The sequence below is a fragment of the Euprymna scolopes genome, chromosome 25 (assembly GCF_053919585.1).
Source record: "Euprymna scolopes isolate OS-2025 chromosome 25, ASM5391958v1, whole genome shotgun sequence".
Classification (NCBI taxonomy): Eukaryota; Metazoa; Mollusca; class Cephalopoda; order Sepiida; family Sepiolidae; genus Euprymna; species Euprymna scolopes.
Genome location: NC_136506.1, coordinates 51,748,995 through 51,762,233, shown reverse-complemented (window position 1 = coordinate 51,762,233; position 13,239 = coordinate 51,748,995). Strand labels below are relative to the sequence as shown.

Sequence of the window (13,239 nt, the reverse complement as noted above, 5' to 3'; positions counted from 1 at the left end):
ATTAATTTATACAATTTGGAAGAGTTCATATTTAGTGCATAGGTGAGTCCCCACAACACCCACCTGCCAAGCCTTTGCCTCGCAAGAATGCTTGTAAAATCAATATCGCTTTAGGTTGAGAGCTTGGCGGTCGGTAAATTTTCTTTTGACTGTAGCTGTTTAAGTTGAAGTTAGTCATGATCAGACTTTTTAAAATTGTAGATCTGTTTTCTCTCGGAATAATGGATATCAAATGCAATCTGAATGGCGTTTTAGTTTCTTGTTTAAGTGGCGTTTCTGAGCGTTTTGTACCTTGTATTTGATATCGTCAATCATTTAAAAGTTAATTGAAGATCTGCGTTTCTTTAGGAACATTATCGATTAATTTCTGAATGACGTTTCAATTTCATTGCACAAGAGCGGTTAATTTGGTATTTCTATGTTTATCCAAAAGAAATTGTAATGTTAGAAGTTGGTGAAGTCGAACTATTTTTGTATTTTATAATCCTACTTGCTACATGAGTGGATATTTTGTTTTGTGTTTTGTTGGAATCTTTAAACTCTTTTTGTTTGCGTTTAAACAAATAATTTTTATACAACTTTGAGTATTTTATTTTCTGCTCACTTTTTTAATTGTTGCTGCGTTATTATTCGACGTATTTTCTAATTATAAGCGTTATCTTTGTTTAGTGTCTTTCTAAATTTGCTGTATGCAACATATTTGATACATCTTTGGTCATTTTTTATAAATAGCTTGATTTTGAAGGAAAGGTATGTTTTTGTTTCTTTGACATTCTCCAGCTTATATGTTTTCTAATTAAAAATGTTGACTGGTAAATTCTAAAGTTTTAAACTGGTAATTCAGCTTAATCGGAATATGTTGACATTTTTTTAGAACATACACTTTCACTTTTTTAATAGTCCCGTTTAAATTTACTGGAAAATATACTTCCCCAATTAAATCAATTTTATTTCGAGTCACTGTACTGACAGATCGGATCAAGTGTCTACTGTAATTTCACTATTTTGGTAAATACTTTAACAATTATGTATTTGCGTAAATTCTTGTTACTCTCTTAGCTACATTTTGTCTGTTTGACTATTTATTTTATTGTTTGCTATTTCGACAATGCGACATTTTGCGACCAAGCTTGCCACAATTTCGACAATTTTTTTTTTAAATAAGCAGAATATTCGCAATGCAGTTCGCCGCATCGGTAACATGGTCTATGGAGTAATTTTTTCTTGTTTTTGAAAAGTCTGTCCGTTTTTAACCGGTGGGTAGCTATTTTCATTATTCTTTTTATGGAAATAATGATTTGTTTTTACTGAGACATATTCGTGGTTCTCTTGTTTGCAGGCGTCATATTTACAAGTGTACTTTAGTTTACTTACATCAGCTACACTGTTTTTGGAATCCGTTCTCATGCTCCAAACTCTTTAGCAATCCTTTGCAAGATTCTGTTGAGGGAGATTATATTCGTGTTCGAGTTTTGCTAATTCTCTTCGTCTTTTGCAGATACCAGCCTTTGCGCAAAATGAGACATTTGAAATCATCTGCCGATAATTCCGCTTGAAATCGTCGCAGTGCTTGTTTCCGACCGACGCGAACGTTCAATAATCTTCGTCGTCCTGCATAGCAACGCCATCTCTTATGAAAAAATGTAATTAGACTGAAAAAATTCTGAGAGTAGCTTAACGGTTTCCGCGAACTGCAGATTCGCAGTCTTTTTATGTAGTTTGTAAATATATTGTGTTCCGTAATTTCAAGCTTCCGTAAAATCAGGCAGATCTTTTTCGCATCGGACCAATCTATACAATTGACGCTGAAAAAATCTTCATACCGTCTAAAGAATGCGTCGAACGCCTGATCTTGGTCAGAGACGTAGTTAAACGTCTCAGTAGTGTTCCAAATCGAATTTTACGAAAACGTATCACTGTCTGTGTTAGATTTATTAGTTAACCTTTTCAGAAGTAATTTCTGATTCTTTTGCATACGTTCTCCCATTTAGAGTTGTTGCTTTTGAAATTTTCATTGCATTTCTTGTTGCTGAATTTATCTTCTATCTTGTGCTGTTTTTTCTTCAGTTTTCTGCTGGTGAGGTATTTGTTATTTTTAGAGTTGGTGTTGCTGTAGCAGCTGTTGTTTCTGCAGTTCTTGTTCAAACAGACAAACTTATATCTTTAAATTCCCCCGTCTGCTAACACCCTTTTGTTCAAAGTGAAAATTTACCCGAGAAAAACAAAAACGTTGTAATACTGAATAATTACAGTTAAACACTCTACGTCGAAAGAACTTACGTTTTTTTTTTCTCTGAAAAGAAAAATAATCATTTCACCAAAATGAGCTTGCCATATTTTACTATTAAGTAAAAATTCTTTGCGTACCGAGTTTGGGCACTTTTTTCGTTGTGGACAACTTTCTTTTCGCGTTTATTGCAAAAAAAAAAAAAAGAAAAGAAAAAATGTCTTTTCGTAATCCGATAGCTTTGGCGTGCAATTATTGTTACAATTTTCTTTTTTCCGTTAGTTAAAACTTTCATTGGTGGTTCTTATTTCTAATTTCAGTTATTGCGAGTTTTTTTTTTTTGTGAATTCAAGTGTTTGACGCCCAAAAATCTTGTAGATACTGGAGTATTTTTAATTCAGATTTTTTGTAGATTCGTTAATTTGTTGTGTCGCGCAGTTCTTGTGGCTAATCCCTTAGAAAGTTAGAATCCTTCGTATCGAAGTTGTTGTGGTGGGTATCCCTTATTGAATTCAAATGCCACGTCGTCAAGTTATTTTGGTTCTGGAAGGGCCACTAAGGAAAACACGGAGACGGGGATGAGCTAGAAAAGACAAATCATATCATATTAAAAAAAAACAGCATATACAAGATCAACCATCGTAATAAGTACTGGCAAGATGGCGGATTACGAAAGTACACTGACCATCTAGAGATTCATAACTTTTAGTTCATTTATACTGTTTGGAAGAGTTCATCTTTAGTGCATGGGTGAGTCGGCACAACAATTATAAAAGATAATGTTTGTATCATTTGTATAAAAGATAATGTTTGTATCATTTGTATAAAAGATAATGTTTGTATCATTTGCATAAACGATCGTCTTGTTTGGAAGAGTTCATCTTTAGTGCATGGGTGAGTCGGCACAACAATTATAAAAGATAATGTTTGTATCATTTGTATAAAAGATAATGTTTGTATCATTTGTATAAAAGATAATGTTTGTATCATTTGCATAAACGATCGTCTTGTTTGGAAGAGTTCATCTTTAGTGCATGGGTGAGTCGGCACAACAATTATAAAAGATAATGTTTGTATCATTTGTATAAAAGATAATGTTTGTATCATTTGTATAAAAGATAATGTTTGTATCATTTGCATAAACGATCGTCTTGTTTGGAAGAGTTCATCTTTAGTGCATGGGTGAGTCGGCACAACAATTATAAAAGATAATGTTTGTATCATTTGTATAAAAGATAATGTTTGTATCATTTGTATAAAAGATAATGTTTGTATCATTTGCATAAACGATCGTCTTGTTTGGAAGAGTTCATCTTTAGTGCATGGGTGAGTCGGCACAACGATTATAAAAGATAATGTTTGTATCATTTGTATAAAAGATAATGTTTGTATCATTTGTATAAAAGATAATGTTTGTATCATTTGCATAAACGATCGTCTTGTTTGGAAGAGTTCATCTTTAGTGCATGGGTGAGTCGGCACAACAATTATAAAAGATAATGTTTGTATCATTTGTATAAAAGATAATGTTTGTATCATTTGTATAAAAGATAATGTTTGTATCATTTGCATAAACGATCGTCTTGTTTGGAAGAGTTCATCTTTAGTGCATGGGTGAGTCGGCACAACAATTATAAAAGATAATGTTTGTATCATTTGTATAAAAGATAATGTTTGTATCATTTGCATAAACGATCGTCTTGTTTGGAAGAGTTCATCTTTAGTGCATGGGTGAGTCGGCACAACAATTATAAAAGATAATGTTTGTATCATTTGTATAAAAGATAATGTTTGTATCATTTGTATAAAAGATAATGTTTGTATCATTTGTATAAAAGATAATGTTTGTATCATTTGTATAAAGAATAATGTTTGTATCATTTGTATAAAAGATAATGTTTGTATCATTTGTATAAAATATAATGTTTGTATCATTTGTATAAAAGATAATGTTTGTATCATTTGTATAAAATATAATGTTTGTATCATTTGTATAAAAATAATGTTTGTATCATTTGTATAAAAGATAATGTTTGTATCATTTGTATAAAAGATAATGTTTGTATCGTTTGTATAAAAGATAATGTTTGCATCACTTGTATAAAAGATAATGTTTGTATCATTTGTATAAAAGATAATGTTTGCATCACTTGTATAAAAGATAATGTTTGTATCATTTGTATAAAAGATAATGTTTGCATCACTTGTATCAAAGATAATGTTTGTATCATTTGTATAAAAGATAATGTTTGTATCATTTGTATAAAAGATAATGTTTGTATCATTTGTATAAAAATAATGTTTGTATCATTTGTATAAAAATAATGTTTGTATCATTTTTATAAAAATAATGTTTGTATTGTTTGTATAAAAGATAATGTTTGTATCATTTGTATAAAAGATCGTCTTGATCCTGTTCCTTTGGAAAACATATCGGCAAACAATTGTCGCCAAGAAATGTAGAAAATGATGTGAATGCTATATAATGAATCGTTTATAACATCAATTGTGTATGCACATATAAATAATATCAATTGTATATGCACACATGAATAATATCAATTGTGTATGCATATATAAATAATATCAATTGTATATGGATATATAAATAATATCAATTGTATATGGATATATAAATAATATCAATTGTATATGGATACATAAATAAAAAAACGGATGTGTCGTAAAGCACGCGGTTTCTTACATTTTAAATCGATTTATTCAAAACGTATTAAATTTTCACAAAAAAATATTCTCATCTGTAATTTTTATACAATATCCTTTTTTTAAGTAACAAAGATACAAAAATATGTCTATGCTATTTTCCCATTTCAAATGCTAACATATGATATTACAATGACGAATTGATACAGCAATTTGGTTAATTTATTATTTAAGCATATTGATGATAGTTATTAATAATTGACAGATATATAATTGCACATGCGTCATTTTTCAAGGTTAATTCTAACGTAAACATTAAAATATCTATTCATCGGTCATCGTTTGATATATTCTGTATAAATCAGTTTTCTTATATCAAGTTTCTTACACAATATATTCATGACTATGCAAAACAGGTAATTCTTAATAGTTTATCAGTTAGACAGCCACAGCTTTCTATAGATTTAATTTACTACAATTATTATTGAATTAAAGCAAATGATGTATATTTTGACGGTTTTAAAATGATTATGTAATTTGTTCCATAATTTCATTATGCTTTTCTAAAAAAATATCCGTTCGATAGATTTACTTCCTAAAATCTTCCTTGTCAATAGATTACCCGCCAGAGAAAATTAATATAAAATTGTTGCATACTACCAAATCATATAAATTACAGTTTTTAGTTAAGTCAACCATTCATTATTGTCTTCGAACAAAATAAATAAATTAGCAAACAAAGACAACTAAATAACAATATGTATTAGTAATTGTTTCTTAAAACATTCGGTGATTCATTTAATGCCCAGTATTTTCTCGTTTATTAAAAGCAAACTCACGCTTTTAATCAGTCAGAAAGCATAAAATATATTCTCTTCTAAAACCGGAATCTGCCGATTACGTTATTTTTTTTTACGTAAAATGTTTTAAGTGTTTTATTGCTTATTTAGACTTGCAGTTATTTAGAAAAAAAACAAGAACAAAGAAAAACTTTATAGTGTACGTACTTATCACATCGTAAAGATACTATGTTCCAAAGAATCACAAAAATTGATTAAGTAGTTCTAAAGATGATAAAATTTTACGATTTTTAGCGATTAAGTATTTTGGCAACTTCTTAAGCAGTTGTTAAAGGGAGAGTAACCAGTAATAAATTTCGACTTTCAAATATGGAGATTGGATTCTCTCGCAACTCATAAATTTCGATTTTCTTAAATAATTAAAAAGAAACACTAATTGAACAAATTATGTTATTTTTGGAATATGCCATTTTTGTTCCGTGACGTGTACGTACACCATAAAGGTTTTTCTGCATTTTCTTAAGTTAACATTTTAATTATTTACATTTCTACATAAGCACCGTGGTTTTAATAGATCTATAACTGAATATGTACCCCGTCATATGCAATGCTTTATAATGTAAGTGTGTTTATTTTTACATTAAATAACATCTATTAGTAAATTAAATCTATCAATATTGACATGACTTCTTTGCGAATTTCATTTAGATTTTGTTAAGATGTAATGTTCAAACAACCTGACATTGCTGAGAAACTAGGATTTCAAAGAATTACGCGACATTACATTGCCCACATGCTCCTGCTAAATCTTTATTATATAACGGAGATTAGATACTTGCCTAAATATACACTTTCGTTAAAAGTAATAAAAATAAAAGATACACTCGTCACTTGATATATATTAACACTCTTATATCTAATAATTTATAAATAAAATTTTAAAATTGAAAAGTTTCAGAAAGTTAATGAATATTTAAAATTATTTAATTTTGTATCAAAATCTGATCTTGCTTCATAATGCAAATAATCTTATAATAATATGAAAATGATATTGCTTCATAATGCAAATAATCTTATAATAATATGAAAATGATCTTGCTTCATAATGCAAATAATCTTATAATAATATGAAAATGATATTGCTTCATAATGCAAATAATCTTATAATAATATGAAAATGATATTGCTTCATAATGCAAATAATCTTATAATAATATGAAAATGATCTTGCTTCATAATGCAAATAATCTTATAATAATATGAAAATGATATTGCTTCATAATGCAAATAATCTTATAATAATATGAAAATGATCTTGCTTCATAATGCAAATAATCTTATAATAATATTATGAAACTGATCTTGCTTCATAATACAGATAAATAGTATTGTGCAGTGTGGTAGGGTTATAGAATTATACTTCGAAATCTAGTTATGTTTACAATGTTGTACAACAACATATTTAGACCGGAGTTTTCTTTTATCCTATCAATAAGTATTCAGTTCATAATAAATAATAAAAATAATAATTCACCGTGTGTTTTAACGTGGAGACAATAAACACAGGAGATTGTCTGTAATAGTTTAATTACAATACTGTGATTTAATTAAACGATTCCGACATGTGCTTCACACGGTAACAATTACAAAGTGAAGAGTTTAAACTGGCGAATAGAAATGAAAATGTTGGCATTTATTGAAATTACAAAACATAAAACAAAACAAAAACGAAAAGAAAATTTTGTTATTTGATTTTTATGACGTCTGAAGGGGGTGCAGAAGTTCAAGTAACATTAAATCTCTTTGCCCCCAAACAATAATAAAAAAGAATGAAACAAAATGACACCCCCTTCTGATTTGAAATGGACTGCATTTATTTTTTACCAAAAACAACAAGGTGAATAAACAAAGGTTCGATCGGTGAAAGTTCCTTCCAAGTCATTAGGATGTTAGATGAAAGTCCTTCGTGGAATCTAGGAGTTTAGAAGGTTAAAGTCCTGTGTGAAAATAAGGAGATTATTTGAAAGTTCATATTTATCTGGCGAAATTCGCCTTACTGAAAAGTCTCATGAGGAAAGTAATTCGTTGTTATTAATTAGAAAATGTGCGGAAAGGATGCGTGTGTACTTCTGTGCAAAATGCGCGGGAAATTAAAATCAATGAACGTTCGTTTATTTGCGTGCGTGCGTGTGTGAGTGACTGCACACGTCTAATTAGTATTCCGTTACTTTAGCATTTTTTAAAATTCATTATTTATTTAACTGTTCACTCGTTCAGAAGGATAACTAATAACCATTTATAATAACAAATAATAACAGTCGAATAAACTTTGTCTCAAAAACAGATCCCAAAGTAATATTAAAATAACAAACTTAATAGATTTCATAATTTGTTTATCGCTCATTCAAAAAAAAAAAAATGCGTATTTATGCATCCTTTGAACAAGACGTAACTCAGCATTCGGTTCGGCTTTTCTCGGAACACGACGTCAACAGCTCGGGTTTAGTTGATGTCTGACGTAACATGTCGACCAGCTAATTACAACGTCGCGCGCTGAATTTCAATTTGACGCGCACGTGCACGCACAGTCAGTAGACGAGAATTTGGATTTTTTTTTAACACAGACATCACCACATTATCAAGGCCAAGAGGCCACTCGAGGATAAAGGTTAAAGAGTGTACAGTAGAAATTCGAAAATATAGTAATCAATTCGGTAAATTTGTTAACTTATATGGAACGGCTCATCAAGAACTTGTTTACGTTGGACTTGAAGACAACCATATTGTAGTCAGCCGCAAGCAGGAAAACGGAAGACAATTCCAAATGCGTGCAGTTCTAAGAAAGAAGCTTTGTTCATGGAATCTATGTTTAGGTTTAGGCACATATAAATAGTGGGGGGAATTATTGATAGTGTTTACAGTGTTTCTTGTGAAAGTTTGGCGAGGGGGGACCATAGTCGAACAGTTTCCATGAAAATAACGATACATCAGAGACAAACTCGCAACATCTCTTCTGTGAGATAGAGGTTGCAGGGAAGAGAAAAGGAAATCTCCTACGAGGCTACGAAATCTATTTTGAACTATATCAAGGCAGAACAAGTTCTTTCTTTTTTGCCCAGATGTGGCCAGAGTATTCCATCATTGGACGTACCTGGATCTTATATAGATAGAGAATAGCATCAGCAGTGAGAGGTCTACTGGATCGATAGAAAGATCCCACCATTTTTCCAGCGGCCTTGGCAATAGATTTGATGTACGTGTTCCATTTAAGATCAGGAGTAACGGTCAAGTCCAGAAGCTTGTCAAAACTTGAGGCCTCCTGAAGACGAGAGCCATTCATTTCAATTGATGCCAGATGTGTATCAGAGTGTTGATGATGTAAAGAGAGAAGCTTGGTTTTATATGCATTAAAAGTAACCAACCACTCCTTTCCCCATTGTACCACGTGCTCAAGATCAAAGGAGAGAGAATTAGAGAGAACTTGGTCATTTACTGTCTTAGGTGTGCTACCATAAATGGTAGTGTCATCAGCATAAATGTCTACAAATGATGTAAGGATGCGATTTGGAAGATCATTAATGTAGATCAGGAAAAGAGTTGGGCCCAGGATGGACCCCTGAGGAACTCCAGTATTAATACTGTGAGCTTCTGATTTTTGTCCATCAACTACTACTCTTATGAACCTATCAGAAAGAAATGATTTAATAATTGAGAAGACATTTCCAGCTATACCATAGCTAGGGATTTTGTGAAGTAAACCTTTACGCCATACCCTATCAAAGGCCTTAGATATGTCAAGAGCAATTGCTCTAGAAAGGTTGCCTCCGTCAAGAGATTTGCTAATCCTATGAGATATAACTGTAAGCACATCTGCTGTAGATCTAGCAGAACGGAACCATATTGAGTGCCATTAAGAAGGTTATTTTTGTTGAGATGGTTGATTACTTCTGTATTTAACACAGATTCCAGCAACTTACTCATGACGCACAGGAGATTATTGGCCTGTACTGAGGGGGGGATAAGCGATTACCTGAATTCTTAAATACAGGGCATACTGATGAGATTTTTCAGGGTGATGGGAAGCTATTCTCCTTAAGACAACGTTTAAACAATTTTGTAAGTATGGGCGCTAGTGTAAGTTTTTTGAGTACTATAATTGGAATACCTCCAGGGCCTGTTGCTTTACTGGAATCAAGGTTTTGATTAGCTTGGCAACATCACGTACAGATATTTGTATATCGCATAGCATGTTTTCTGACACAGGAGGAAATATTGGGGGTTGGAGGCCTTGGTCGCAAAGGGTAGAATTAGCTGCAAAGTTCTTGACAAAGAGTTTGGCTTTGTCTGATGCTGATGAGATTACCTCAAGTCCATTGATGATATTTGGGATAGAGCACACGCTTCTGTTCAGGATTCTGTTTGCTATTTGCCAAAACTCGTGGGAACCAAGCCACTGCTAAACTTCTTTGGACTATACGGACTGAGAATACAACTCTCTTGTGTTCTTTATTATTTTCTTACAATGGTTGCTGGCAGTCCTGAAAGTAGCTTTAGTTTCCCTACATCTATTACGTTGGAAGCAGTGGAAAAACTGATTTCAGGGCGCAATGGCAGCAGCGCATTCAGGAGAGAACCATGGCTAGCTGTTAGGTTTTTGCTGGAACTTTTTCGAGGGTATGAAACGGTCTATACCTACAAATAACCATTCCGTCAGGTCTGATACTATAGAGGACACATCCTTTTTGAACATAGAACGCAGAGGTAGATCCGATATAAATGTACGGAAGCTATCCCAGTCAGCCTTAGTATATCGATATACTGTACAATGGAGATGTACGTCCGGGGACTTATTACATTTCATTTTTATCTTAATTGATACAACAGAGTGGTCGGAAGATCCAAGAGGAGACAGAACAGAAACTGAACATAGTTCAGGGCAAGTTGTGAGAAAAAGGTCTAGTAGACTCGCATACTGGCCGTCATTGTTGGACACACGGGTGGGTTCGTGAACAATCTGAGTGAGGTCATAAGCAATGGAGAAATCATAACAGAACCTCCCCTCATCATCGGTCTTGTTTGAGTGGATCAACCATTCGACGTTGTGAACATTGATGTCTCCACATATGTGAGAATATTAGCTGAAGGATAAGCAGATAGGACTTGGTCAATTTTCTCAGATATGCTTTTAAAGATAGTAACTACGCTGTTGTGGGGTGATAGAGAGTAAATATAAATGCAGTAGTGTGAGCTAATGCAATCCGGAAGCACATATAGCGTAAGTTACGACCTTCTCTGGAGATGTCTCTACCACATGGAAAGCAATCTTTAATATAGGCACATATTCCATGCTCATGGCGATCTTGAGGGTCAAATTTAGAAGTTAAGTTAGAGTATCCTTTAATTGCGAATTCTTCTAGGGAAATAGCTTGTCCAATGCCAGTTTCACTTAAAAATAAAAGGTCTGGTTTAGTCTCCTGTAATTGGGTTTACACCTTTGGAAGGTTAAAACGTAGGCCCCTGATGTTGGAGAAGGAGACATTGTTGTCGGGGTCTACGTTGAGGTTTCGATTGGAAAAGGGAAAACAATTTATAATTATTTACATGCAAGTCAGAAAAGTAGAGAAGATATATATATATATATATATATATATATATATATTTACCAGTGGTGAAAAAACCGGATCAGAGTGCTCAATGTGTAGTCAGAGCAGTATATAGGATATTTATTACTGAGTCCAGAATGAGTTTACAAATTGTTTCAGCTAGAGGAAAATCCTCAAAGAGAGGAAAAAATCCAACTAGCATCGTCAGAATTCATAGATGGACTAAGTCAAATAAGAATGGAAAAATCGTAGATAAAGGGGAGTTAGAAAAGAAGGGGGAGTGGTATAGAGAAAGAAGTTGGAATTTAAAGTAGTAGGAGTGTATGCAATAAGAGAGGGGGTTATAATTAAATATTAATTATGTGTAAATTCTTATATACGATTTTTTTTAGTTTATAACGGTTTAAACTTAAAAGACGCTACTTTTATTTATAACGGCATAAGTAACAGTTAATTTAAAGGATCACCATAGCAACAAGTTGAAGAGTTAATGTTAGCGAAGGAACGGGTTGAAAATGGGGTTTAAAGTGATTTAGCCGGGCGGGGAGAGATTGAAATATATTTATTGTTTATAAAATGGAAAGAAAAAGAAAAGGAAAAATAAGTTAATGAATTATACTTTACAGGTTTATTTTGATAGTAAAATGATAGGTAAGAGTATAAGTAAGTAAATAGAATAAATTAAAATATTAATAAATAATTGTTAATGGTAAGTAAATAAAATACGCACACACACACATAAATATACATACACGCGTACACCTGTACAAAGTACGGGGACACATAAATGGGGGGGAGAGCACATACTTAAGTAAATATACAAAAAAAAACAGATACGTAAACATAAATAAATAAACACATATACATACATATACATGCATACATATACATACACACATACACACATACAAATATATATATATATATAAATACATACATACATACACACATACGCACATACGTACATATAAAAATATGCATACATACACGCACATACACATACATATACATATATATATACACATACATATACATATACAAACACATATACATATATATGCATATATATACACATACATATACATACATACACATATATATACACATACATATACATACATACATATACACATACATATACATATACATATATATATATATATATATATATATATATATATATATATATATATATATATATATAAATAAATTAGCCGGGCAGGTAGAAATTATACGTTACAGGTTTATTTTAATAAAATAAAATAGGTGAAAGCTTAAGTAAGTGACTTAAATAATAGATTAATAAAATTAAGGAAAATTTTTTTTAAATAAGTAACACACAAATACAAGCACACGCATACATATGTACAGCAAATGCACATACGTAAATGGGGGAAGAGCACATGCCTGAGTACATACATATATACATATATATATATATAAACACGCATACACATACACAAACACACATACATATACATATGCACACATACACAGATACGTAAAAATACACGCATATATACATATATAAACATATACATAAATACATATACATGCAAATGCACACACTTACACATATATATATATATATACATATACGTATACATACATATATAATATATATAAATATAAATTAGATGGGAGGGGGGAGAAATTGAAAAATATTTTATAAATAATTTTTTAATTTTCGGGCGTTGTAGTTGAAGGAAAGAGAGAAGGAAAAATATAAATTAATGACTTATAAGTTACAAGTTTGTTTTAATAATATAGAAATAGGTATGACTATCAGTAAGTTAATCAAATAATAATAAATTAATAAAATTATTGGGGAGATATTTATAATAAGTGAATAAAACACATACACACAGAAATACACACACACAAATACACATGTAGAAGATACGCACACAAATACAAATACATATATATATATATATAAACACAT

The 13,239-nt window shown here is 31.4% G+C and overlaps 1 protein-coding gene across 1 annotated transcript in view; it reads right to left on the bottom strand.

The window, feature by feature from the left end:
- Nucleotides 1-13,239, bottom strand: part of LOC145247348 (vasoactive intestinal polypeptide receptor-like) — a 489,053-nt gene that overhangs the window by 161,025 nt on the left and 314,789 nt on the right. The gene's annotated exons all lie outside the window — the stretch shown is intronic.